General features: G+C 44.2%; 1 long non-coding RNA gene across 1 annotated transcript in view; it reads left to right on the top strand.

Annotated features, from left to right (window-relative positions):
* LOC311619076 overlaps positions 1 to 24,274 on the top strand; it is a 41,347-nt gene that overhangs the window by 2,480 nt on the left and 14,593 nt on the right. The gene's annotated exons all lie outside the window — the stretch shown is intronic.

The following is a 24,274-nucleotide window of genomic DNA, read 5'->3' as shown; positions in this document are numbered from 1 at the left end:
CAGCATCCCAGAGGAGGTAGGGAATCTCTCTAAGTGCTGCACGTCGATACGAACTCTAGAGATGCCCCCCTCCCCCCCCCCTCCTCTAATCCTTTTCTTCTCACCGGAGAAAATGTACTACCTTTCCCCAGGGAAATGACGGAATAAAAACTTTGTACTAAAAAATAACAATACACTCCTCTCCCTCTCCCCTTCCCCGCGTCTTTTGGATGGAGTGTGCATTGCCAGCTTCGCACTTGGCAGAGGTTTTACGTAGTCATAGTTTGTCATTAAAGTTCCCGGTCCGCCGATCATCAGGGGGTGTAGCCAGTCCTCTGTGCGCCGGCCTCTGGGGAGACCGCCTCTCTTTGCTCTCGGCGGCCAGCGGAGGCGCGCTGGTGTCACTGCCTCGCTTCCAGTACCACTTTCTCAGCCCCAATCCATCACTCTGATTGTCAGGCCTGTCACTCGGGGCATATTGCTCCGGGACTAACTGTCCCTAACTCTGCCGCATTGATCTGTGTCTGGAGACAACATGAGAACCCAAGGTAGGTGATTTCAAAAGGGAAGAGAAAGAACTATCACAGAAAAAAAAAAAAAAAATAGCAGCCACGAACCTTTATCATGCTCAGGGAAGAGGACAGCAGGCACCTGCATTCCCAAGGCCATTTCAATCAAACACTAAATGAAAACTACTCCTGGACCTGTGCTATTTTTCGGGCAGAATGTATAGACACCTCTTAGGAATTCCACGGGCTTTCCCTGCCCCAATCTAATCCTGGTAAAGTCAGGTTAGAAGGAATTCCAAGGGATGCCCCAACCGGGGGATGTCTCCCATATTGTGGCAAGAGGGGTACAAGAAGGGGTGTGTGTGATCCCTTTTATTGTGGTGGTCTCTACCCCCTCCTCCTGCCTCTTCCCATGCCAGCCTCTGTGCATTCTGACATTGCTGCCAGTGCCAACACCTCAGTTAAAGGCCCACATTCAGGGCTGTTTGGCCTCCAAGAGAGTGCTGTGCAGAGAGAGACAGAAGACAGCCTCACAGAGTGTAGGCACCTTGGAGGAGGAAGAGTTGGGAAGAGCAGAGACCTAGGAGGCAGCAAAAGATGAAAGACTCCTTCTTGACTATTGTTACCAGCTCAGCTGTGAGAGCCAGCCAAGAAATCCTTCCAGGACCCAAGCATATGTGTGCTAAGAGTGATTAATAGGCAATCGGTTGGGAGCAGAAGGGAGTTAGAGAGAGGAAAGGCATTTAGGACTTTGGGAGGAAAAGAGGGACAGGAGGCAGCAGGACTGAGAGAGGAGGAGAAGAATGGAGGAGGAAAGAATAGTTACTCTGTTTGGAGAGGAAAAGGGCAGTGAATGAATGAAAGGGAGGGAGAAGGGAAGAGATGAGGACAGGAGGGCCAGGCTGGGGGTGGAGGGCTGGGAATTGGCCCAGGGGAATCAATCGTCCTTCAGAAGAAACGCCATTCCCTCAGTCCACACAGAACTCCCTGATGGGAACAGTGGGTGCCAGATGGCATGGAGATAGAGACAGGCCTCCTTCCTGGAAGGTGCTAGCAAGGTAGTGGGGACACTCTTCTTTGTTGGGTGCTGGTGAGGGCATCAGGGCTCCTTTGGCTGAATCCATCTAGTTGCCGGAGGAGAAAAAAAGGACAACCGTACTAAGCCAGACCAGAGGCCTAATTAAAACACGACTAGACAATTATTATAATCAGCGTGTGACACCCACTTAGCTGAAATGCTAACTTACACAGAGTTTTAAATAGGGCCCTCGTGGCTTACAGCAAGGGCCGTTTTCAAAGACATGGCTTGCCACTGGGGAGAGAATAAGACAGTATTCAGTTGGGTCAAATTTATTGAAGGCCACTTGTGGGCAGAGAACTGCACTGGGGTTGTGGTTGAAAAGACCATGCAAGACAACGTTGCATGGGGGCAGGGCACATGGCAATGTTCTCCCTTGCCGGAAGTGCAGATGTGTGGTTAAGGGGCCTCCAGGCCTTCCTCAGATTGCCCTGTGCGTGAGCAGCACCATTGCCCGGCGCGAAGAAAGTCCCAGGTCAATGAAGGCTGTGACGGGCCACCTGCCTCTGAGGGGCAATTGCTCCAGAGAACAGTCAAGGCAGCAACTGGACCCGGAGGATCTCAGCACCGGCAACCCATGGGCCCAAAGGCCCAACTTGTCCCAGAAGGCCACCAAAATGAATTCCCTTCCCCCAGCCTCCCGATGTATCTTTAAAAAAATGCCTCCCCCCCCCTCCACCCAAGCCATCAGGAAAAATCCTTTAAGAAATTCTGCATATTTATAGATTTTTTTTTCACTACTTCAATTTACATAAAATTCACCACCCAGGGAAAAAAATGCCTGAGTCAGGTTGAGAGCGAGAAATGGTAGATTTGTTGTGTGGGGTTAATGTGGAGTTTTCCCATCCTCCCTGAGGCGGAATTGCCTGAACGATAGCCTCTCTCTGCATAGCACTCACACCCTAATGGCAACAACATGAAATAATATCTCACTGGGTAACTATTTACATTTTTTTTTTTTTTTTACAAGCTGTAAGAACTCTGAAAAGTCGGTCTCGTAGAGAACTTGGTTTTCCTCCCTGGCGTTTAATATCTTTCAGCGGCTGGCAATTACAGGCTTGGCCAGGAGCCCTGGTATAGCGCAATGCGCTCAGGGCACCGGGAGGCACTTCCTCTGCAGGCCTCACCCCAGGCTCCAGACACAGCCTGGGCTGGAGAGGGCCAGGGGGCAAGAGGAACAATGCCGTGAAAGCAAGAACAGCCAGCCTCACAGTTTCTCTTACGTTCTATTACTCTACCTGTGACCTGGCATCTGTCTTTGTTTACTTGTCCATTCTCCCACTGGACTGTGAATGCTTTTGCATTGTCCTCATGCTCTTTGTGTTCTGATGGCCTGGCTGGGTGTTCAACTATCATCATCACAGTAGCTATCACTGAGAGACAAGCATTGGTGCAAGCACTTTGCTCACATTATCTCAGTTAGTCCTTCCAGGAGCCTGAGGAGGGAGGTCCTGTCATTACCCCTATTTCACAGAGGTGGAAGTGGAGGTCCCAAGAGGTTTACTAACTTTTCCAAATTCCCAGCCGGTAAGAGGTAGGGCTGGGATGAGAAGCCATGCAGTCTGAATGCCATAAGTGCCCAATGAATGTTGGAGAAGGAATAAGAATTTATAATAATATATATTAATAAAAGTGTAATATGCTAATTAGACCAGATGTCCTGGACATCCTTCTGGTCGACCTTCTGGATGAAGCTGGGGCTGTGGAGGAAGCCTGGGACCCGGATGCTGGAGGGAAGCTTGGTGCTTCCAGCGGGGGGGGGGGGGGGGGGGGGAGGGGGGGGGGAGGAAGGCCTACTCTTGCACAAATCTTGTGCATTGGGCCTCTAGTTTTACCTATAAAGGGCTATTTATTTATATCTCAGCTCACCTTATTCCCCAAAATATTCAAGGTGGGTGACTGAGTGATTTTCAACATGTTAACTGTGGAAGCATCGAGTGTCTTTTCCCAAAAACATGTTTGTACTCGTCATCTCATAACAATTTTGTGAGTTATTTTGGACAGGTGTTTTTATCCCCCTTGACAGATGAAGCACGGGGCTCTGAGATCTTCTGGGGGAGTCTGCAGTCACACAGCTTGTGCTGGCAGAGGGCCGAGAAGAGGCCTCCCCAACTCCCTCCCGGGCTCCCCGGTTCTCCTATCACCAGCCATTGCCGGGGATGGGGAGGTAACGCCTTTTGATAAAAGAGGAGGAATTAACTACTTTTCCTCCCTCTAGAATTTCCTTTGGAGATGTGGTGGGAAGGCATGGACAAAAGGAAATGCAGACTGAAGCTTATCTTCAAGCCCTGGTGTTTGATCCGGGTCCTTGAGTAGGGTGCTTTGAAGAAGTGATTTCATTTATCTCCTATCAGCCCCCAGGAGATAGGCAGGGCGAGCAGGCGGGAGGGGAGAGGGAGATGCAAGTAGGTGTGCTTTTGAAGTTCTCCAGCCTTCATCTGCCTGCCCCTCCTCCTGCCCCCCATACATCAGCCTTAGCCCTGGGCACTCACCCTTGACTACTTTGTTCCTCTGGGCCTTCACGTTTCTTAGAGATTCCTCATTTAAGTATTTCCAAATACTGCTGGAAGGAATCATACCTTTGCAACCTGCCAGCACCTCAATTGTGATTAGCAGACAATGAGTTATTACTACCCAGGGTAATGGTAACATTTATGGAGTGCTTTCTGCTGAGCACCTTGTGTGCCAGAACCCATTTACTTCTCACAGCAAACTGACCAAGGGGGCCCTCGTATCATGCCTGTTTTGTGGGTGAAGCACTGAGGCTCAGAGAGGTTGTGTAACTTGCCCAAATGACACAGCGAGAAAGTAGCAGTACTAATCGTAGGTGCCTGAGCCAGTCTTCTCTGTGCAGGACTGAGGGAAGAGGGAGAGAGCAGCAGGAGAAACGGGAAACAAGGAACTTGAGTGGTTTTCCAGAGGGCTGGTCTTCACACTCAGGATTTCCCTTTCACCCTGAGGAACGAGAATATGGTAGAAAGGAAACTGAGGCAGTGAAGGAAGTGAGAGGAACATTTATTCAATGAATGGAACTGGATTGAGTTAATTCATTCAGTTACTGTTTCACATCAGGCCTGAAGGGCTCTCACAGGTCCTGCTCTTCTCTCTCCGTGGGTGAATTTGTCACCACTGCAGTCAGAATGCATGGCAACAATCTTATTTATGACAGGAGACATGTTTTAAAACAGTTGTTTTAAAGCAACTGACAGAGCCGCAAGATGGGAAACGACAAGAAAGTGCGATTTTTTTTTGGAGGGTGTGGAGGAGGGAGAGGATGCTGGCAAAGGAGGACAATATTTTCCTTATCAAAGTCGGAGTCCATCCTTCCTTCCTGGAGCAAATAGAGAAAAGCTCCCAGGAAGAAAGCTGGGGTAGGGGCATTACATAATGACCGTGCTTAGCGGTTGGGTCCCTGGCCCCTGGAGAGCTTCCTGTCGGGCTCTCGGAAGACATGATGCTCTAAGAAAGTGCAAAGGCATGGTGGACACCAGTGTACAGGCATCTCGTGGGGCTGGGAGGAAGGTGCACTCTGCTCTCCAACCTGACCTCTCCCTGTGTGATTCTCTAGTCAGCACAGCAGCTATCTGTGATGCTTCCCAGTCTAGGCAGAGAGAAAGCAAGTGGGAAACCCTCAGGATGGCGAGAGGACGGTAAAGGCTGTTGTATGGATGGCTCATTGAGGCCCCTGTGGGTTTAGGGAAGAGAAAGTCAGTGTTCTCACCTGTGCTTGAGGAGAAATCTCTCTCCTACAGCCAACAGCGGGAAACTGTAACCTTCTCTTTATAGCTGTTCCTCCCTCCAAGTCTGGAGGGAAAATTACAGAAGATGAGCCCTCAGTAGGCTTGACTCTGATCCTCTAGGAGGGGAGAAGCAGAGAGCATAAGTCAAGAACGAAGAAGGGAAAGTAGGGAAAAGGAAGAATGAACTTGGCTGAGAAAGAAGCTGCAGTTTAAAGTGAATTTTAAAAAAATCTGTGGAGTTGGTGACAGGACCCAGGGCACGGAAAGGAATTGGAATATCCTGGCACACCTCTTTTAGAAAGGTGTTTGGGGGCTTACGTGTGATGGGAAGGATGGACCAGAAGCAGCTAATTTTGCTGAGGGATCTTTGATGATTTCTCCCTTGGTTTCTGGACATGATCATGTTGATCCGAGTGCCACCAGCTTGTCTCTTCCTAGATGGGTGGTGATGCAGCCTAGGTCTTCAGAGCCCCAACCCAGGCCCCTGCCCGGGTTCTCTGACCCTTTAATTCAGACCTGGATAGTTAAAGCATTTGGTCAACTTTCTTCCTTGGGGTCACAAATTCAGACCTGAGAACTTACCCACCCCCTCAACCACCCTGCAAGCAAAGCAGGGTATTGGTTTCTTTGACCCCAATGTATTTTGCAAATAAGAGTGTTAATAAGAGTGTTAATCCCTCTTCCTCCCCCCACTCTGCATGAATTGGATTACTTAAAGCATCTTTTCAGAGACGTCAGCAGTTTAATAGAGGCAATAAGTCAGGGCTGCCCTTGTGTTTTATTTTTCTGCCAGTATTTAGTTAATTAAAGAATGCAAATTAAAACACCTTAATTTATATAATATCAATACCAACGCCTTAAGACATTTGGCATAACTGCTCTGGCACGTCCCTTACATAAACCGTTCAGAGCCATGCTAATAAAAATGAAAAAGGTTGTAAATCAAATTTAATTTATTCATCTTCTGCTTGGTATTAAAGCATATGCCAAAATCAAGTTATTTATGAGCGCATCGTAACAATAGGCATTTTTATGTTGGTTGCAAATGACAAAAAAAGTTCCCTCCCTCAGTGTTTTAACTTTGAAATGTCTCCAGGTGCATCTATAGTTTGGGTTGTGATCTCTAAAATTTATGTTTCTACACCCATGTTGCCAGAAAAAAATAACAGATTTAGATATTAAAAAACATATCGAGCCTCAAAACATGGCAATGTCAGCTCAAAAAGGCACCTGCCACCCTCTCTATGTAGATAGGAATGTCCACCTGATGGCCTAGGCCCTAGGGAGTGTGACTTTTCAGGGGAGATAAAAGGTTGGTGATTTATATCCGATTTCTTAAATATTCCATTAAGAGGGTTATCTCGCCGGAGGCTCAGATACAGACAGCGTAGGAAGGGGTTTGGTGTGCGGCTGCTTTCTTGGGAGCCTGGGAGATGAACTGTGTGTACTAGGTGAATGGATAGCCCAACACCCATTTTCATCTTTCCCCTCGTTTGCTGATCTCTTGGTCTGTGCACGGGAGCCTAGAGTACATTTTATTCAGTCCCGGAGGGAGAACAGTAGGCCCCATTCGGGGGCACTGAGGGATGGCTGCTCTCCTGCTGCCCACAGTCCTGCTTTTAGACGCCCTTCCTCGCCCACTGCTTTCAGCCCCGCTCTCTACTCAAATAGGCCTCAGGGCAGGCGGGAGAGTTGAGAGAAGTTATGGGAAAACCCTCTCCACTCTGAGCCTGTGCTGAAAAACCCACGCAAGTTCACAAGTATAATCTTCTAGCCAGCCCCTGGCATCCCTGCTTGGGAAGTAAACACCCAGGACAATATCACGGCAGTGGTCGGCAAACTCATTAGTCAACAGAATCAAATATCAATAGTACAACGATTGAAATTTCTTTTGAGAGCCAAATTTTTAAAACTTAAACTTCTTCAAAACAGACTCACCCAGGCCATGGTATTTTGTGGAAGAGCCACACTCAAGGGGCCAAAGAGCTGCATGTGACTCCTTAGCCACACTTTGCCGACCACGGCCCTACTGTATTCATTATCTTTTAACATGAACATAACACGCTTGGCAGGAAAGGTAGGAAATTGGGGTTTCCACACTTGGGAACTGATGCAGAAGTGGCAAGTGACATCTTTCTGTGACCTTGAGAGTCAAGGTCATGGGCTGCCAGGGTTGTGAGGAGAGTCCTGCCAAATCCCAAGTAAAATACATCCTGGAGGGAGGTGCCCTTTCTGACGTTGAAAACAGTGACACAATTTTACATTGGTTCTGTTTGGAGCCAATGGGATGCCCTCCCTTGTGGCAAACTCAATGCAATAGGGAGTTAGAAACACTCTCTCTCTCTTTTTAAAAAAATATATTTTATTGATTTTACACAGAGAGGAATTTAGAGCTAGAGAGTTAGAAACGTCGATGAAAGAGAAACATCGACCAGCTGCCTCTTGCACACCCCCCACTGGGGATGTGCCCTCAACCAAGGTATATGTCCTTGACCGGAATTGAACCTGGGACCTTTCAGTCCGCAGGCCGATGCTCTATTCACTGAGCCAAACCAGTTTCGGCTAGAAACACTCTTTCAAGCAGATGAAGGGGAGTGGTGTGGTGGTGGTGGTGGTGAGGTACCAAGCAGAGCCACAGAAGTTCCTAAGAAAGTTAACTGCTCCACCCTTATTCTCCTAAACTCCCTTTTACGCCCTCCACCCCATAGTGTCTCACTAGATCATGGGAAAAAAGTGTGGTGTGGCAGAGAACCGAGCTTGAGAGGCAAGCTGAGCTCTCTGCACTTCACCAGGGCACCGGCATGAGTCTGTCAGTGGTAGGATTGGAGAGGGCTCTGCGGGCAGTTTCTTAGGGCGTCCACGCAGAGCCTATACATCTCCATGTGTGATCGTGGGCATATTCTCTTTCACTTCTTTTTTATACATGTCATCTTTCAAAGCTATTTTGAACCTTTATATTTAGTTATACCCTTCAAAACACAGATACAGTAAAACCTGAAGCCATTAACTGAAAGGTAACAAGATCAGAGCCACGTACAAAGAAGGAGGGGGAGGAGGAAGCAGAGTAATTATACCAGAATGAGGGAAAAAAACAACCCTTAGATTAAGAAAAGTTAATGTAATTGAGAACAAAACCCAGCTTCTAACTCCCTGGTAGCTTGGTGGGTGGCTGCCAGCTTTTGTAATACTAAGGGTTATAGTAACTCCAAGGCAGGTTTAAATGCCTGTGGAGGACTCCCTGGCTCTGTGAGCTTGGTCCAGCTACTCCATCTCTCTGAACCCCTGTTTCCTCAGCTGTAGAATAAAGATGGCCTCACTCATCAGAGGGTTCTTGTGAGAATGCAATTCAACAACAACACAGGCAGTAGCTCTTACTTAACGATTATGTGCTGTGTGCAGCGAATCTAAGTGTTCGATGCAGACACATTTCATCAATTTTAAGATGTATTTTCCCACATTTTTTAACATCCCTGACATTGATAAAAAAAAAAAAAAAGCATGTGTCACCCATTATTCCACAGCATTTTTTTTCTTTTTTTGTTGGATCTCAAATAATGGTGCATTGTAGATTAGATGAAATATGTTATTACTTGTTCAGTCCTCACAGTCACTTTGTGAGGTAGGTGCTATGTTTGTCCCCGTTTCCAGACAGGAAACTCAGGCATCAGAAAAGGGAAATGGCTCGTCTAAAGGCTCCAGCTGGCAAGCAGTGGAGATGGGCGTGTGATCCTAGGCTATGGACCCTTCCACTTCACGATACTGCCTTTCCCCAAATATGTCAGCAACAACCATTCCAACAAAAATGTCACTGTCTATACAAGGTGAACTGGGCACAGAGGATATTAAGATGAAAAGACATGTACTTGCCCCAAAGGATTGGATTCCAATGAAGAGACCAATATGTAAACAAACCATATTTCATGGCTTCAAGTGCATCAGAGTTAGCGCAGCCAAGGCAGAGAGGCAGGGAAGGAAGCCATGACCAGTTTCTCCGAAGCCTCTGCCCAGGGACTTAGTTCTCTAGTAGAAACTACCCCTTACAGGGGTCCTCAAACTTTTTAAAGTGGGGGCCAGATCACGGTCCCTCAGAGAGCTGGAGGGCCGGACTATATGAACCACTAATTCCTACTGTAACACCTCGGCTGCGCTCACTGCCCAAAAAACCTGGCGGGCCGGATCAGACTCCTCTGCGGGCCGCATGTGGCCCGCGGGCCGTAGTTTGAAGACCCCTGCCTGAGCAGGTCAAGAGAGACATCAGCTTCTGGGCTCTGAGAGGAGTCTGTTGATGGACCTTCAAATAATGATGATGATGGACAACCTTAGTGGATGCATTCCAATAGTAGAGGGTCAAAGGTGCTGTACTTATGGCCACTTTGTGTGTAGACATCAGGTAAGAGCTGGGACAAGCAGATCTCTTTTTTTAAGAATATATTTTATTGATCTCAGTGAGGAAGGGAGAGGGAGAGAGAGGTAGAAACATCAATGATGAGACAGAATCATTGATTGGTTGCCTCTATATGTCTCCTACTGGGAATCGAGCCTGCAACCCAGCATGTGCCCTGACCAGAAATCCAAGTGTGACCTCCTGGATCATAGGTTGAAGCTCAACCACTGAGCTACACCGGCCAGGGGGACAGCAGATCTTAGGGGAGTATAACACTCCCAGGAAAGGTTTGGAAGTGGCTTTTGGAACAGAGATGAAGGGAGAGGTTTGGCCTCCCAAAGCTAGGGCTGGAGATCCAAACAGGAGGGTGGGGAGCCAGGAGAGTACCCGAAAAGGAGACAACAAGGAAGGGAAACAGGATTGAACCACCTTTTGGGGCAAGAAAATGCAGCTTCAAAAGGGAAGGGCCACTAGCCTTTGGGAGGCTGGGAGGTGCCATGAAGGAAGGAACAGACTTGGTGGGAGAAACCGGAGTTAGAGACCTGATTTTGCCTCTTAGGAGCACATTATCTTTTGTCTCAGTTTTATCATCTGTCTAATGGGCACAATGACATCACACTTATTACCTCATATAGTTGTTGAAAGATCAATTAAGCTAATATATGTGAAAGTACTTTCCAAACTAAACAATGCTATGCAAATGTGAGTTATTATTTCTGCCGTTCTAGTCAGACACTTGATCTTTCATTACCTCCTGGACAAGTTAGTACAGGGAGAGGAGGAAAAAACACAGGGAACGGGGCTTGCCCACTGTCTGGGGCAATCACGAGAGCTCCTGGCTATGGGTCTCACAGACCCCTGACTAGTGAGAAAGCATTGGGACTTTGTCCTATGGGTCGGGAGGGGGTCTGAGCTTTCATTTCTCATTGCCCTCGCTCCTTTGACCCCAGCCCAGCCAGCAGCAAGTGAGCTGAGAAGATTTTGGGTGTGTCTTCTTACACGAATAAGGGAAGTTCAGCAGCCAAGGCAGCAGGACTTAAAACAAAACAAAACAAAAAACAACCAAGTACAACCAAAGCACATCTATCCTGACAGAACTTCCTTAATAAAGAATATTTCTAAAATATCAAATAGTATAGATTAAACATATACCATTAAAGTCTCTTCTAGACCAAACAAGAATGGAATGGAAGTCCTGCTGGCCTTGTGCACAAAGGCTGTGACCTGTTCATTGTAGTGTGGAGGAGAAAGGGTCCATGGAGGCCTGGCCACCAAGTCCAAGTGTAAACTGATCAGAAGGCCTCCCAGCCCGCAGCCCAGAGGGGAAAGGTGGCTGCCCAGGATGTTCAGGAGGAGTGTTCACTGGCCACTCCAGGGACACCAGAAGCTGACTTCACCTTTTCTGGCCTTTCCTGAGAGAGAGAAAAGGAAGAAGGAAGTGGGAGGGGAAAGAGAAGGAATAGGAAGAGACCTGAGACCTGCGAAAGGTTTAAAATGAGAGAGGAAGTGAGGAGAAATGAGGTGAACAAGAGCTGGACCAGCAAAAGAGGGTAAGAACAAGTAGCCCTTTGCACACAGAAGGCTGGAATCCCACCCCACGGTCCCCTGGTTCCCTCCCAGACCAATCTCAGCATCCCAGCATCCTATTCCCCACTCTCCTGGAAGAAGTGGGGTGAGTGGTGGTGGAGGGTGGGCTTCTGAGCAGGGCCTGCCTTCCTTGGCTGCAGACAAAAGGCCATTTCTGAGTTACACAGAAAACGTGTTACTTTGCCAGAGGGCCTGGTAAAGGCCGCCAGGTCCAATCCTGGGCCAAGGAGAGCGTCAGTGGAGGGGGGCTGTCAGTCACCGGGAACCCTCCTGAAAGGGGCCCCTTGTCAACTTCCCCTGCCTTTGAAGTGACTGGGATGGAGGTGCTCAATTAAAAGCCCATCAGTCTGTAAGTAAATCAACGCCTATCAGGCTTGTCACATCAAACAAACGATTATTACCCCAGCCCGCCCACCCCATTAATCTGGCTGTTCCTTCTTGACGGCTCAGGGTCAGGGCACCGTAAATCCTGTACTGGATTGCAGCCACCTGGATCGGGATGAAAGCGCTGGTGCAGCGAGCAGGGCGGGTGCACTCAGGCATTTCCCATTTCCCGGAGTTCTCAGAGTTCTCCGGAGGATGCAGGAGGCACCGGGGACAGAGGCAGAAAGCAACACGTAGAGACACAGTGGTGTGAAGAGGTCTGTGGCTGGACAGAGACACAAGAGATAGAAACAGAGAGACAAGAGGTGTAGAGTGAGCTCGATCCCCAGTAGATCTCAATAAAAGGAACTGAAGAGGAGCCCCAAAGTGGTTGACAGGCGTCATAAAAACTCATCCAGAATGATAAGAGTGAATAGATGCTTCTAGAAGACAAGCAGGTGTCTGCATGAACTTTCTCAGAGTCAGAGAGTGATCAAGGTTATGCTGCTGTTTCCTCAGTTTACTCCCATCCCTACCACAGCCAAGAGAATGAGGGGGCGGGGGGTGGGGGAAAGACATGGAAGCGTAGGGCTTTGCTAAGCATGCCCTGCATTGGACATCAAAATATGTGATGGTCAGAACTTGATTATCCTTAATAAAAGGCTATGAACAGACAGATGGGACTGGAGCATCAGGTTCTCATACTCCGCTGAGCGCATCCTCCAGAAACACTTTGTTCCAGGGCTTTACTCCTAGCTCTGTGGGTTGCTTTGTGGGTTCTTTCTGCTCTTGAGATCAAGCTCTGGCTCTCACCCACTGCAGACCAAAAAGAAAAGCAGGGTAGGGAGAAAGCTGCATTCTGAGCCTGAAGCGGGGGCTGGGTAGGAGGTGAAGGGCGGGGAGGAGAGAGAAAGGCGGTCCAGCAACCAGCTTGGAAGAACAAGGCATGCTTTTTAAAGGCAAGAAAGAATACTCTTACCCCAAATGGCAGTTCCAGAAGTGCCCCAAGGCATAGTTCTCTGACTCCTGGTGTTTCATATTTTAAAAAGGGCTGTCACATGCCTTCCTAATAGCTAGAGAACTAATTCCCAAAAGAAAACAAGAGATGGAAGTAGAGAGGGGGAAACTGAGGAAGGAACTTCTTCCCCTCACCCCAATAAGGAATTTGACTCCTAGACTGGAAGCCTGTGGTGACTTCTTATTAGATAAAGAAAGAACATTCTACAAGAATGAAACTGAACCTCCATCGTACACCATACACAGAAGTCAACTCAAAATGGATTAAAGGCTTGAATGTATGACTTGAGAGAGTACATCCCCTAGAAGAAAACATATTTGGTAAGCTCCTTGACATCAGTCTGGGCAATGGACTTTTAGAGTGGACAATAAAACAAAAATAAGCAAGTGGTACTATGGCAAACTAAAAATTTTCTGCACAGCAAAGGAAACCACCAATAAAAATGAAAAGGCAACCTACAGAATGAGAGAAAATTTTTGTAAACCTTATATTTTATAAGGGGTTAATATCCAAATATTTAGAATTCATATAACTCAATAGCAAAATAATCAAATAATCTGGTTACACAGTGGGCAGAGGAATTGAACAGATATTTTCCCAGAGAAGACCCACAAATGGCCAACAGGTACACAAAAAGGTGCTCAACATTATAAATCATAAAGGAAATGCAAATCAAAACCACCATGCGATATTACCTCATGCCCTAAGTTATAATGGCCATCACAAAAAGACAAAAAATGACAAGTATAATCAAGGATGTGGAGAAGAGGGAACCCTATACACTGCCTGGTAGATATGTAAACTGGTACAACTACTATGGTAAACAGTATGGAGGTACCTCAGCAATTAAAAATAGACCTATGATATGATCCAGCAGTTGCACTTGTGGAAATATATCCAAAATAAATGAAAACAGGATCTTGAAGAGATATCTGTACTGTCATTCATTGCAGCTTTCTTCACAACAGTGAAGATAAGAATTCAACTTACGTGTCCATCATCAGGTAAATGGCTAACATGTGCAATCAATCAATCAATCAATCAATCAATCAAATCAGCTTTGAGAAAGAAGGGAGTCCTGCCTTTTGTGACATCAGGGATGGAACTTGAGGGCATTGTGCTAAGTGAAATGAGCCAAACAGAGAAAGACAATATTCTATGCTATCACTTATATGTGGAATCTAAAAAAGCTGAACTCAGAATGGTGGTTACCAGGAGTTGAGAAGGAGGGGAAAGCTGGAGATGTTGGTCAGAATATAAACTTCTAGTTATAAGATGAGTAAGTTCTAGGGTTATAATGTATAACAGGGTGATTGTAGTCAACAATACTGTCTTCTATACTTGAAAGTTGCTAAGAGATCTTGAATTTTCTCACCATAAAAAAAGAAATAATTGTGATAATTATGTGATGAGATGAAGGTGTTAGCTAACACTAAGGTGATAATCAACTTATAATATGTAAATGTATCAAATCAACACATATGCCATATTTGTACAAGGTTATATGTCAATTATATCTCAGTAAATTTGAACAAAAAAAAGTCTCAAAGATACTTGAGACATTTACAGTTGACTAGAGGCCCCTCTGCACAAAATTCATGCAAGAGTAGGCATTCCTTCCCCCGGCTGCCAGCACTGACTTCCCTCTGACACCCAGGATCCAGGCTTCCCTCACAGCCCTGGCTTTATCTGGAAGGTCATCTGGAAGGACACCCGGTCTAATTAGCATATTACTCTTTTATTATCCTATATAATGAAAGAGGGAGGGATATGCAAATTGTCCGTTACTCTGTAATGTCATGACCAATGGCAATCTGTGCATGCACAACAGGGTGTTGCTCTGGAGATGGGATGGAAGCAGGGAGGAGCCCAGAGGAAGCGGGACCACCCTGTGGCAGGAGGGCGGGGTGAGAGCCAGTAGTGCCACCCTCACCAGGTCCTTCACCACCCACTGCTCTCACTCAGAGCACCCTGCCACCCACCTGCCAGGGGAAGGAGCACAGCATAGCAGGTGGGAGGCTTCCATGCTCTCCTCCAGAGCCATGACGGGGCGGAGCTGCTGCGTTGCCTAGAGAAGGTGGGACCAGCCTGAGGTGACTCGAGGGACTGAGGGCAGGGCTTGAAGTAGCCAGAGAAGGCCAGTGGGCCAGGCGCACTGGAGCTCTACATGGAGAGGTTTGGGTGTCAAGGCAGAGTGGGGCCATGAGATTTTGCACTCTGGGCTCCTAGTTCTATATAATAAAAAGGTAATATGCAAATTAACCCTCACATCCTCACAAGATGGCTGCCTAGGATCAGGTCAGCAAGGGGGTTAGTGAAGGACGACCGAATGATTGAATAAGCAGGCTGTGTGGGGCAACCAGGCCAGCAGGGGGTTAGTGAAGGACGACCAAACGACTGAACAGTAGGCTGTGAGGGGCAACCAGGCCAGCATGGGGGCAGTTGGGGGTGACCAGGCCAGCGGGGAGAGCAGTAAGAAGTGACCAGGCCAGTGGGGAGGACAGTTAGGGGTGACCAGGTTGGCGGGGAGGTTTCAGTTGGGGGAGGCCAGGCTGGCATAGGGGACAATTGGGGGTGATTAGGCTGGTGGGGAGGGGCATAGAGGGGTGACTAGGCTGGCAGGGGGGCAGTTGGGGTGGTCCAGGCTGGCAGGGGGACCAGCAAGGGATGACCAGGCCAGCCGGGGGTGGGAAATTAGGAGTGACCAGGAAGGGGGCAGTTAGGGGCGACTAGGCAGGCAGTTGGATATCTCCTGAGGGGTCCTGGATTGGAGAGGTTGAAGACTGGGCTGAGGGGATGCTTCTCCCTCATGCAGGAATTTCATACACCGGGTCTCTAGTCTCTATTATAAAAACCCCTTAGTCGTGATGCTGTCATGGCAGAACAACCAAAGACTGCTCACCAGGAGGCTGCATGTGTGGGTGGGTGGGGCTGGAAGCGTGGGGGGGTGGTGAGCAGGTAGGCGGGGCTGTGAGCATGGCCAGGCTGCATGGGAGAGTGGGGCTGCATGATTTTGAGCGCTGGGCTTCTAGTTATAGATAAGAACTGCTCACTGCAAATCCTGAAGATAGGCTACCACCGCCACTGCTACATGCTTGGGCCACTGCAGGGTTTTCTCTCTAGCCAACTGCCCATCACTCTCTTGTAAACTCATTCATTCCATCATCAAGGCCAAGTAGTGCAGCAGGCATTCCTTAGTCCTCTGATAGAACTGATAGATGCGTTTACTCATCCCACACAGCAAGGCCTTTCAAAGAGATGGATGGTACACAGATACTTTACAACGTGGGAGATTATCTGTCCTTCTTATTTCATTCATTCAACCGAAATTTGGTGTTTAGTATTCACCAACTTATAGATATTTAGTATTTACAACTCACAGGTCTTTTAAAAAAATATATTTTTTATTAATTTCAGAAAGGAAAAGAGAGAGAGAGAGAGAGAGAGAGAGAGAGAGAGAGAGAGAGAGAGAGAGAGAAGCATTAATGATAGAGAATCATTGATTGACTGCCTCCTGAACACCCCCTTCTGGGGATGGAGCCCACACCTGGTCATGTGCCCTGACTGGTAATCGAACCATGACCTCCTGGTTCATAGGTTGATGCTCAACCACTGAGCCACACCGGTCGGGTCAACTCAGAGGTCTTTTCTTAAGTCCTGGGGATACCGCGGTGACTATGATAGGCAATGTTAAGGGATATGTGGAAGCTTTTGCAAAGAACTGGGGTGTTTGACCTCATATTTATTTATGTCATGTGTATATTTAGCACACAGATATTTGCTAAACACCTACTATGTCCAACAAATGTGCATGGCAAGGAGGCAAGGAAGGATCGGAAACAAATCCTATCTTCGCAGAGGAGAGATAAGACACAAGTCATGAATAAATGGAATGCATTGTAAAGTAATAGATGCTACAAACTGGAGAGAGTTCAGAGAGAAAAGATAATTTATTGAGTTTGCTTCTTTCTTAGTGAAGGTTTGGAATTGAGAAGTATGTTACCTGTTCAATCATGGCACCTTGTTAATCTACTCTGTAATAGAGTACAGTATGGGCTTAATGTTTCTTGTTATTGTTACAGGTGGTAATGACAATGGGATTCACTGCCATTGTAATTACATCTCAACACTCCTCTCTATGAGGCAGGTGTTATCACTCTGGCACTCCGTTTCTGGCCTTGTCAGGATTCAGGAATGGTCGAGAATTTCCAGAAATCATAGATGTGCCTCTCACAAGAGGCAGAGTGGTGCAGAGGTTAAGTAAGTCGGCTCTGAAATCAGACTGCAATTCAAAACCAGCTTCCAATGCTGCCTCTCCCGCTTGCCTGCTGTGAGGCCACGGGCAAATCACTTGAACTCCCTGTGTGTGTTTCCCCATCTGTTAAATTGGGGTGATAATGGTACCAGCCTCATAGGGTTATATGACAATTAAATGCATGTAAAGTATTCACAACAGTGCCCAGCAGACAGTGTAGCCTCAACAATGCCTGTCATTATTATTGCTCTACCTCATCCAAAGTGGTCTCTCAAAGGTACAATCGGCATAATGCTGGGAGGACACATTACATTAATGCAATTGTCTTCCTGTATTTAAATATCACTGGGAGTCATTTATATTAATTTTACTTTAAAAATTCTTTCCAAGCTTTGCACATGGGGTTTAAATATTTGAAAAATTTATTTTTACTAAAGTATTACTAACACTTAATGTTATAAGGTAACATTTGATTCGTGCAAAAAAGAGTGTATGTACTGTATGTATCACACATGTAAATTTAAGGCTTCTCTGTGCTTCCTTCCCATCTCCTGGCCTCTTCCTCCAGGATTGACCACGATTCTGGATTTTGTGTTTATGCTTTTAAAAAGCGTTTTTGAATTAAAGTATAACATGCATACCAGTAAAATTCGCAAATCTTAAGTGTGCAGATTGATTAATTTTTATAAAGTATATACTCATGCAATCGCATATGGATTAAGATCTGTGATATTGATATTCCAGAAACTTCCCTCACACCCCTGCGCAGTCAACTCTTCCCCCACTCCCCTTGCAGGGAAACCACTGTTCTTACTTTTATCATCATAGGTTAGTTTTGGAATTATTGTGTGTATTGCTGTGTCTGCCTTCTTTCAGTCAGCATTATATTTGTGAGATTCACCCATGTTGTTATGTGAATTAGTAGTCCTTTTCATGGTTGAGTGGTGTCCCATTGTCTGAATAAATAACACAATTTATTAATTTCTTCTACTGTTAATGTACATTTATATTGTGTCCATATTTGACTCATGTCAATAAAGTTGCTGTGAATGTTCCTGTACATGTCTTTTTGTGCACATATGCAGTCATATCTGTTGGGTATAATAGGAATGTCATGGCATGCACATACTATATGGATAGTTCAAAACAATTTTCCAAAGTTGTTACGTCTATTTGCATATCTACCAGTAGCATGTGAAAGTTTTAGCTGCTCCACATTCTTGCCAACACTTGATGTTGTTAGTTAATTTTTTAAAAAACCATCCTGGCTATTTCTTTTTGTCATCCAATAAATTTTCATGTGTTATTTTCATTGCCATTCAGTTCATATTATTTTCATATGTATTGCAAATATCTCTTCTCATTCTGTGACTTGTTTTTTTTCTATCTTTATCCATGGGCTTTTTTGTTGTTGGCCAGAAGCTTGATATTTTAATGAAATTTTCTTTTTACATTGGCCCATGGGTTGTTTAGAAAAGTATATTTCTTAATTTTCTAATAATCTACAGATTTTCTATTTATTTTTATGTTTTAGATATCTTGCTCCATTTCACTGTTATCAGAGAATATACTTTGAATGATGTCAGTTTTTAGGGAGATATGTTAAAAATATTGAACTATACCTGTGGGTCTATATGTTTCTCCCTTAGTTTGGTCAGTTTTTGCTTTCTATATTTTGAATCTATGCTATTATGTGTACAAATTTTAGAATTGTTATATTTTTCTGTTGCACCAACCCTTTCACCTTTAGAAAATATAATTCAGTAAAAGTGCTTGCTTTCAAGTTTACTTTGTCTGATACTTGTTTACTAGTAGATACACCATATTTCTTTTGGTTAATGTTTGCTTGTGTATCTTTTTTCCCATCCATCCTTGTAGTTTCCACCTTTTCCAGTTATCTGTTGCTTATAATAAATCATCCCCAAAACTTAGTGGTATAAACCATTGACCATTTTATCACAGTCATGTTTTGTGGGTCAGGAATTTACACAGAGCACAACAGGGATGGCTTATCTCTGCTCTATGATGTCTGGGATGGCTTATCTCTGCTCTATGATGTCTGGTGTGTTGGCTAAAAAGATTTGAATGGTTGAGGGCTGGAATAAGCTGGAGACTTTTTCCTTTCACATGCCTGGTACCAGAACCAGGATAATGAGACTGGGCTCAGCTAGGACTGTTGACTGGAGTGCCTGCCCATGGCCTTTCCATGGAGATTGGCCTTTTTTACAGCATGGCAGACTCAAGGTAGTCAGACTTTTTACAAAGTGGCTCAGAGAGCCAAGGTTGAATGTTTTACTGAACAAGACATAAGTCGCATAGCCTTTTATGACCTAACTTCAAAAACTTTTATGACCTAACTTCACACAGTATTACTTGTAATCATACTCAATTGGTTGAAGGAGTCACAAGGCTGTCTAAGTTGGGGATGGGAGATAAACCCTCATCTGTTAATAAGAGGAGTGCCAAAGAATTTGTGGCTATGTTTAAAAACTGCAACACAGATTTTCTTTCTGTATCCTTATGTTTAAGATTTATTGCCTGGAAGGATCATATAATTGGATTTACTTTTTAAATCCAATCTCACAATCTTTATGTTTTAACTGGAGACTTTGTTCAATTTATATTTAAAGTAAATATTGATGATGGTTCAAGCTCATCATCTTACTATTTACTTTATATTTATTGCGTATGTTTTTGGTTAACTTTGTTCTCCCTTTTTTCCTCTGTTGGATTAATGCATTTTAAAAATTATTCAATTTCCCTGCTTTATTAGCTTGTTATTTGTACATTCTTATAATATTCTTTAGTGATTACTCTAGAGATTGCAACCTGCATCATTGTTTTATTATAACTGGCCTTAAATGAGTGTTTAATCACACTGTAGACAATGGAGGAAAGTGATAACACTTTAACTACATTTATTTTCCTCTTGTCTTTTGTGCTGTCATTAAAATATATTTAACCTCTCTATATTTTGAACCTCATAAAACAGTATTATTGTTTCATACAGTAAACTGGAGGCCCGATACATAAAGATTCGTGCAAGAATGGGACTTCCTTCCCCTGGCTGCTGGCACCACCTTCTCTCTGGCCCCAGCGTCTTTCCGCTCAGGCCTGGAGCCGCCTTTTCACCTTCCTATGCTGCCAGGAGGCCCTGAGTGGCTGGGTGGTGTGAGAACCCTGCATTGTTTCCTGGCAATGAGGCAGGCATCCCACCCTGCCCCCAGCCGCTTGGTGCCAGCTATGCAAATTAACCCTCTATCTTTGTTGAGTCAATTTGCATACTCATTCCTGATTGGCTGGTGGGAGTCACGAAGGTACAGTCAATTAGCATGTTACTCTTTTATTAGTGTAGATTTAGATTTATCCATAATTTTTACCTTTTTGGTGTTGTTTATTCCTTTGCATTACTATGTTTCCATCTGAAATTATTTATCTTGTATCTAAAAAAAATCCTTTTAGTGTTTTTTTTAATGGAGATTATGATAAGTTCTCTCAGGTTTTTTTTTTTTTTTTGCCTGACAATGTCTTTATTATATCTTCACTTTTAAAGGATATTTTCACTGAGTATAGAATTTTAGGTTGGCAATTACTTTCTTTCAACACCTAAAAGTTTCCTTACCTGTATTTTGGTTTACATTTTTTTCTGTTGTTTAGCTATCAGTTTTACTGTTGCTCTCTTGAAAACAATGTGGGGTTTCCCCCCTCTGGCTGCTTTGAAGATTTTTTTTCTTTGGTTTTCTGCAGTGTTTCTGTAATTATCTAGGTGTGGTCTTTATTTGGTAGTTATCTTGCTTGAGATTTGTAGAAATTATTTATTCTGTGGCTTGATGTCTTTCATAATTTTTGGAAAATTCTCAGCAAGTATATTTCTTTAAAAATCACTTCTATCTGATTATCTCTCTCTTCTCCATCTTGTAGCCCAATTACAAATATGTTGGATGTTTTTAACATGTCCCTAGATCTCCTATGCTCTTTTTCTCACCATTTTTCATTCTTTTTTTCTGTGCTTTACTATCTTCTCTTTGGCAACAACTAATCTGTTTTCTAAGCCATTATCTAATTCTTAATTTCAGTAATTTTATTGTTTTAGACCTAAGATTTTCATTTGACTCTTTCCTTAACAGATTCCAGTTCTTTGGTAAAATTCAGTCATTTCCTTTATTTTATTAAACACATTAATAATAGTTCTTTTAATGTCCCTATTTGATAACTCCAATATTTTCATTATTGTTTTTTTCTATTATATTTTTTCCTCTTGATATTGAACCATTCAATCTTATTTCTCAGCATGCCAGGTAATTATTTTTCTAACATTCATCCATGTTGTTACAAGTAGCTGTAATTTATTTATTTCCATTAATTTATATTATTTCAAAATGTGAATGGATAACAGTTTATTTCTCCCATTGTCTTGTTGATGGTCATGTGGTTTGTCAAACCTTGAAAAAAATCACTTATTTAAGCTTCTTGAAAACATTAAAAAAATTAATTCAGTTATTCTGAGCCTGGAGAGCAAGCAAGCCAGTACAATGTATTTGGACCCCATTGGAAATGGACCATTTCAATTATATAAGATAAAATGTTCCATGAATACTGTTTCTCCATTATGACCTACTCTGTATCCCCAAAGAATCTCATTAAAATTTTAGAGCTATTTATTTATAGTTGCTTTGGCCATGTGTGGGTATGTGACTTCCATTGGGGACATAAAAATCAGGAACTGGACTGGATCAGTTTGTCCTCTGTGAAGTGAAATGGAGGCAGCATGATAAGAGAAGATTTATTTAGTCATTATCTTGAAGAAGCCATGAATGAGATTAGAGTAAAAATTCAGGAAGCTGGTGCCTATGAATGCATCCAGGCTCCCGAGAAACAATTCTAGCTGCAAAACCCATGTCCATCATTGGAAGTCCTTGAGATCATGATTCTAAGTGGCTGATTGCCACTGGCTGTTTTGTAAGCATATGCAATGAAAGTGGTGTGGAGAAGTGAAAATAACACAAACAACATTCAGACTGACCTGGCTTTGAATCCTGGCTTTGACATCTACTAGATTTTTATCAAGGCTGACTCAGCCTCTTTCATCTTCAAATTTCTTACCTATAAATGGGCATGTTAGGACCTCTGTGTGGATTATGTGCCAGATTATATTGAATATGCCTAGCATAATGCCTGCCATATTAATTGTTCAATAAAATATATCTTTGTGTCATAGTCATCACGGCCATTATCAGCCCCATCATCATGTAGGAAGTCTATGGAGATGAACATGGCTCTGGGCCTCTTAAGAGGTTCTGAAATCTTTGCTTCTATGCTATTTGGTATGGCAAGTTTGTGTCCAGTACAAGCTCTTAAGTGACTGCTGTTTTTCAGGGTGTGATCATTACAGCTGGGCTTTTTCCTCTAAGAAGGAAGGGACAGTTCTAACTAATTAAAAGTGGGGTAATCATTGCCTTGACTGGTTTGGCCCAGTGGATAGAGCGTCTGTCTGCAGACTCAAGGGTCCCAGGTTTGATTCCCGACAAGGGCATGTACCTTGGTTGTGGGCACAAACCCAGTAGGGAGTGTGCAGGAGGCAGCTGATAATTGTTTTTCTCTCATCAATGTTTCTGACTCTCTATCCCTCTCTCTTCCTCTCTGTAAAAAATCAATAAAATATATTAAAAAAATAAAAGTGGGGTAGTCAGATTTAGAGCAAGGCCTACTCTAACGTATGGTCAAATGCCTATGGACTCACAGTCAGGTTGAAGAGGAAGATAGGTTACATAGCCGTCTACACCAGGGAAATCTACACAGAGCAAACGATTTTCATCAGTGCTACAGGGCTTAAAGTTGTCACTGAATTCAACTAACTTTCAGATGCATTGACAGATGGTGTACACATAGGCCAAGAAGAAGAGAACCAGATTAGGGAGCCCATCAGGTCCTAGGAGGCAGACTAATGATGTGTCATCAGCTTGGTTTTGTGCTCCAGTTCAAGTCAGAGGTCCACAGAGCAAGGTTCTGATAAGTTTCCTACATGGCTCTGTTCATTTGTTTGACTGTCTGTCTATGAAACATCTCCCATGTGCCCAGAGTGCTGTGGGGAAGATAGAAAGGTACACACACACACACACACACACACTGCTAGGAGCCTTGAGCTCAGCAAGTTTCTTTATATGCTTTATATATATATATGAAAGCAGCAATAAAACACAAAATAAAGTGGTGAAGTCAAAAGGTCATAAGAGATGTGCCAATTAAATTTTAGGGGAGTTCAGAGGAGGAGAGAGCACTATCTGTGGGTACAGTGTGTGAATGTGAAGCCTCCCAGCTATTCTTTGGCCTCCAATATGACCCTTCTTCATTGAATTCTGCATGTCATTGCCACTTTATCCTAAAACACCACTTTCAGCATGTCCATCTTTTTCTTAAATCCCTTTAATGATTTTCTATTTCCAACTGAACCAATTTCAAAGTCCCTTTCGAATAGTTCTATTATCTCTAGCTCTGCAGATGTGATTTCTTTCTCTTTCTGGGATGGGGGTTGGTGGCGTGGTGTTTGTAGATTGCTTGCTATAATTTTGCCTTTCTCATATATTTTGTGATTTTTGCCTGAGTGCCTCTTTCCTTGGGGATGTTGTCTGTGGGCATATATATATATATATTTTATTTTTTACTGTGTTTTTTGAGGTGTGCGGGCCTGCCATAGGACAATTCTGTGTTTGCCTCTGCCTGGGGCTTAAAAATTTCTGTACTGAGAAATATTGAATTAGGGTTTTTACCTCAAGAGGCAAAGGATTTCCACATATGGAAACCCTTTGAGCTTTGTCCTGAACTGATGAACAAATATTCTGATTTCTGTTTAGGGAAAGTATAAGCTCTATTGGTTCTTGGTTTCATGTAGAGAGCCTGCTTATGCTGGTGAGGCCACGGGACCTCTGACCTTGATTTGGCATTAAACCAACAGACCCTGTGGCTTACGTTTTATTGAGGGCCTGGAGGTTTTATGAAGATAATTCCCTAAGTCTGTACCTCAAACTCATTGGTCAACAGAGCCAAATATCAACAGTACAATGATTGAAATTCCTTTTGAGAACCAAATTTTTTAAACTTAAACTTCTTATAACACCACTTCTTCAAAATAGACTCGCCCAGGCCGTGGTATTTTGTGGAAGTGCCACACTCAAGGGGCCAAAGAGCTGCATGTGGCACATGTGGTTTGCCGACCTCTGCTCTAACCTGACCCCCTGACCAAATCACAGAACTACAGGCTCCTAGATCCAACTGCCTGCTTGCCATCTTTATTTGGCTATTTTATGGCCATCTCAGATTTAATATGGTTAAGTCAGGACTACTGATTTGTTAATATACATATG

Source organism: Pipistrellus hanaki, assembly GCF_964339955.1.
Source record: "Pipistrellus hanaki genome assembly, chromosome: 3".
Classification (NCBI taxonomy): Eukaryota; Metazoa; Chordata; class Mammalia; order Chiroptera; family Vespertilionidae; genus Pipistrellus; species Pipistrellus hanaki.
This window is presented reverse-complemented; position numbering and strand designations above follow the sequence as displayed.